This window comes from Dipodomys merriami, unplaced genomic scaffold (assembly GCF_024711535.1).
Source record: "Dipodomys merriami isolate MVZ:Mamm:240054 unplaced genomic scaffold, mDipMer1.0.p SCAF_588, whole genome shotgun sequence".
Classification (NCBI taxonomy): domain Eukaryota; kingdom Metazoa; phylum Chordata; class Mammalia; order Rodentia; family Heteromyidae; genus Dipodomys; species Dipodomys merriami.
Window position 1 is genome coordinate 1 of NW_027206166.1, and position 5,310 is coordinate 5,310.

The window sequence follows — 5,310 nt, forward strand, 5'->3', positions numbered from 1 at the left end:
GTTTTGAGATTAGGACTTAGTTAACTCCCCCAGAGCCTCCCCACATCAATCTATTCCTATTTTTTTCCCCACATCTCTCCCTAACCCTAATAATTTCTGGTCTTCCTAATTCTTCTTTGCAGTCTGTAGCCCATTAACTTATAGTTGTTTGATGTTGAATAGATGTATCTGTTGAACTAGATTGTATCTGTAGACTATTGACTGTGCAAATTCAGACTTGGGTTGATGCTTGCCTTAAGATAGTGTTCTAGTACAAAAGTGGTGCTATTTTCATCTCAAATGCGCAGAGTAAGCAGGAAAAACACAAGAAAAATGGCAAATCCGGGTATCCCAATTTCCAATCCCGATAATCAGGGGACAGAACGGATAATGAATAATCCAGAGGAGAATTCCCAAATAGCTCTACAAACACTGCTGGCAAACATGATAAATCCAAAGATTGAAAGCATACAAAGGTCTCTGTATGAGCGTGATAGGGAGAGAGAGGAGGCATTTCAATTTTTTTTTTTTTTTGTGGGTCGTGGGGCTTGAACTCTGGGCCTGGATGCTGTCCCTCAGCTCTTCAGCTCAAGGCGAGCGCTCTACCACTTGAGCTACAGCACCACTTCCGGTTTTCTGGTGGTTTATTGGAGATAGGAGTCTCACGGTCTCTCCTGCCCGGGCTGGCTTTGAACCGCTATCCTCAGATCTCAGCCTCCTGAGTAGCTAGGATTACAGGCGTGAGCCACCAGAGCCCGGCCGGGCATTTCAAAATTTTATACAGGAATATCATAAGAATAAGGAAGCTACTCCAAAATTGATACAGGATTTGCATGAGCAGCTTGAGAATACTCAAAGAGAAAGACAGGAATGGCGTGAACAGGCTGAGAACACTCAAAGAGAACTACAGGAATCCCATGAACAGGAGGAAGCTTATCAAAGAGTAATACAGGAATTGAGAGAGAAGGAAGAGAATACACAAAGATCTCTAAAGGCATTCATGGAATCCATTAACAAAGAGCTGAAGGAAGTCAGGGAGACCACAAAGAGAATGCTGAATGGAACCCAACAGACGGAATGGGAATCCATGGAAACCATAACCAATCAACTAAGTGATCTGAGAATAAACACTGAACATCAAATTAAGGAAGTAAAGAAGTTCATACAAGATCTAAAACAAAGCTTCAACAAAGAAATTGAAGCCATCAAAGCTGACCAATTAGAAGGAAAAGAGATAAAAAACAAAGTACAAAGTCTTCACAGCACGTTAGACCATGAAGAAGATCGAATCTCAGGGATTGAAGACAGCCTAGATATTATAGAGAAAGAACATACAACCATCCAAGACAAGTACAAGAAATATGATAGATCTATCCAACACCTGGAAGACACCATCAGAAGGCCTAATCTAAGGATAATGGGTGTAGAGTAGCACCTAGAAAAAGAAGTCAATGGCCTAGGAAATTTGTTTAACAGGATCCTAGCAGAGAACTTCCCAAACATGCAAAAAGATAGGCCTATTCAGATACAAGAAGCTTTTAGAACTCCAAACAGACCAGACCAGAATAAGACATCCCACCTTCACATTATAATCCACACAGGATCAACTCAGACCAAGGAAAGGATCCTTAAAGCTGTCAAGGAGAAAAGAATAATCACCTATAAAGGAAAACCAATTAGAAACACCTCAGATTTCTCAGCAGAGACAATCAAAGAAAGAAGAGCCTGGAACGATGTATTCCATGCCATAAAAATCAAACAACTATCAAGCAAGAATACTGTGCCCAGCTAAACTATCCTTCATAACTGAAGGCCAAATAAAAACCTTCCATAGCAAAGAAAAATTGAAACAATACATCTCCACCAAACCAGCCCTACAAAAGATTCTTAAAGATGTCCTACACATAGAAAACCAACAAGAGGAAGTGGAGCTGTAGCTCAAGTGGTAGAGCGCTCGCCTTGAGGGGGAGAGCTGAGGGACAGCGCCCAGGCCCAGAGTTCAAGCCCCACGACCAACCAAAAAAAACAAAACCAACAAGACCTCAATAAAGGTCAAGAAACTGCAACCAAACTGAGAATCCAAGAACCATAGGAAGTACCCAGTTTTCGCAACCCCCAAGAAGGTGGATAACATGGCAGGAACTCCAAATACCTCTCAGTCCTTTCTCTTAACGTTAACAGACAGAACTCTCCATTAAGCGACATAGACTGTCTAGTTGGATTAAAAAACAAGACCCTTCTATCTGCTGCCTGCAGGAGTCACATCTTGCCCGTAAAAAGAAACATATTTTCAATGTTAAAGGTTGGAACAAAATCTACCAAGCAAATGGCCCCCATAAACAGGCGGGAATTGCAATAATAATATCAGATAAAATAGACTTCAAATTAAAATTCGTGAGAAGAGATAAAGAAGGTCACTACATACTAATTAAGGGATCTCTCTTTCAGGAGGATATTACAAATCTAAATATCTATTTGCCAAACAATGGAGCACGAAAAATTATCCAAAAAACACTACTTCCCCTCAAATCCCATATAACTCCAAAGACATTAATTGTTGGGTATTTTAACACACCACTCTCCCCACTAGATTGATCAACTTGGCAAAACCTCAACAGAGAAACCGCAGATCTAAACAGCTGCATAGATCAACTAGATTTAACACATATGTAACGAAAATTTCACCCAGCAGCATCAGAATACACTTATTTCTCAGCAGCACATGGAACATTTTCTAAAATAGACCACATTTTAGACCACAAAGCAAATTTGTCCAAATTCAGAAACATTGAAGTTATACCTTGCATTCTCTCTGAACACAAGGGAATAAAATTACAACTCAACACCAAAAGCCACCTAAGAAAGTGTGGTATCACATGGAGGCTGAACAACACACTCCTGAATCACGATTGGGTCATGGAAGAGATTAGAAAGGAAATTCAAATGTTCATGCTACTCAACAAAAATGAACACACAAATTACCAGCTCCTGTGGGACAGAGCAAAAGCACTACTCAGAGGCCCGTTTATAGCTCTGAGCTCCTACATCAACATATTGGAGAGAACTGAAAACAACAATCTAATGACACATCTAATCCTCCTTGAAAAAGAGCTGCAAGATAAACCCCAATCCAGTAGACGGAAAGAAATAATTAAAATTAAATCAGAATTAAATGAATTAGAATCCAAAAAAACTATAGAAAGATTCAACAAAACAAAGAGTTGGTTCTTCGAAAAACTTAACAAAATTGACAGACCCATAGCAAATCTTATCAGAAAAAGAAGAGAACACATCCAAATAAATAAACTCAGAGACGAGAATGGAAACATCACCACGGAAAAATCCAAGATTCAAAACATTATAAGGCAATAATTCTCAAAACTTTATGCTAATAAGTTTGAGAACTTGACAGAAATGGACCTTTTCCTAGCACATATTGACATGCCAAAACTAAACCAAGATGAGTTAATCCAGCTTAACTGGCCCATATCAAGCTTTGAAATAGAAACAGCAATAAGAGACCTTCCAGCTAAGAAAATTCCTGGACCAGATGGTTTTAGAGCAGAATTCTACAAGGCCTTCAAAGCAGAGCTCACACCAATACTCCTCCAACTCTTCAATGAAATTGAAAGAGAAAGTTCACTACCGAACACATTCTATGAAGCCATCATAACCCTCATCCCAAAACCAGGCAGAGACTCATCAAAGAAAGAGAACTATAGACCCATTTCTTTGATGAACATTGATGCAAAACTTCTCAACAAAATATTGGCCAATCGACTTCAACAATTCATCCAAAAAATCATACACCATGATCAAACAGGATTCATTTCAGGGAAGCAAAGCTGGTTTAACAAACGCAAATAAATTAATATTATTCATCACATCAACAGGAGCAAGTATAAGAACCACATGGTTATCTCAATAGATGCAGAAAAAACATTCGACAAGATCCAACACTCCTTTATGATAAAGGTTTTGGAAAAATTAGGAATCCATGGAACATTCCTCAATACAATAAAGGCTGTATATGACAAACCTACAGCCATTATTATACTTTATGGTGAAAAACTAAAGCCATTTCCTCTTAACTCAGGAACAAGACAAGGATGTCCACTCTCTCCACTTCTCTTCAATCTAGTATAAGAATGCCTAGCTACAGCAATAAGACAAGATGCAGACATAAAGGGGATCCAAATAGGGAAAGAAGAAATAAAACTCTCCCTCTTTGCAGACCACATGATCTTGTATTTAAAGAATCCCATAGACTCCACTCCCAAATTACTCAAGCTGATTCAAAACTTTGGCAAATTAGCAGGGTAAAAAATTAACCACCCAAAATCAATGGCATTTCTGTATGCCAACAATGAGAAAAGTGTGGCTGAAATTAGGAAAGCAACTCCATTTGTAATAGCCCCACAAAAAATAAAATACCTAGAAATTAACTTAAGCAAAGAAGTGAAGGACCTCTGTGAGGAAAACTTTAAAATCTTGAAAAAGGAAATCAACACAGAACTTAAAAAATGGCAAAACCTCCCATGCTCCTGGATTGGCAAGATTAACATCGTGAAAATGGCAATACTTCCCAAGGCTATCTACAAATTCAACGCGATACTTATCAAAATTCAAAGCTCATTCTTCAAGGAAATAGAAGAGGCAATCCAAAAATTTATATGGAAAAATAAAAGACCCCGAATAGCAAAAACGCTCCTCAACGGAAAGAACACTGCTGGAGGAATATCAATACCAAATTTCAAACTGTACTATAAAGCCATAGTAATCAAAACAGCTTGGTATTGGCATAAGAACAGACCTCAGGAACAATGGAATAGAATTGAAAACCCAGAAATGAACCTACAGACCTATAGCCATCTAATCTTGATAAGGGAGCTAAAACAGTAGAATTGAAGAAAGACAACCTCTTCAGTAAATGGTGCTGGCAAATTTGGTAAACTACTTGTAGAAAACTAAAAATAGATCCTTATATATCACCCTGCACCAGAATCAACTCCAAATGAATCAAAGACCTCGAAGTCAAAACAGACAATCTGAAAACATTACAGGATGGAATAGGAGAAACCCAAGGTTCTCTTTGGCTCAGGCCCAAATTTTCTGAATAGAGACCCGGAAATACAACAAATCACAGAATGGTTGGACAAATGGGATCACATTAAGTTGCAGAGCTTCTGCATGGCAAAAGACATAGCTAGCAAGATCAGCAGAAAGCCCCTACAACGGACAAGGGTCTCATATCTAAAAAATACTTGGAACTCAAAAATTAAACCCCCCAACAACAAATCCTCAAAGAAACAACTGCCCAATAAACAAGTG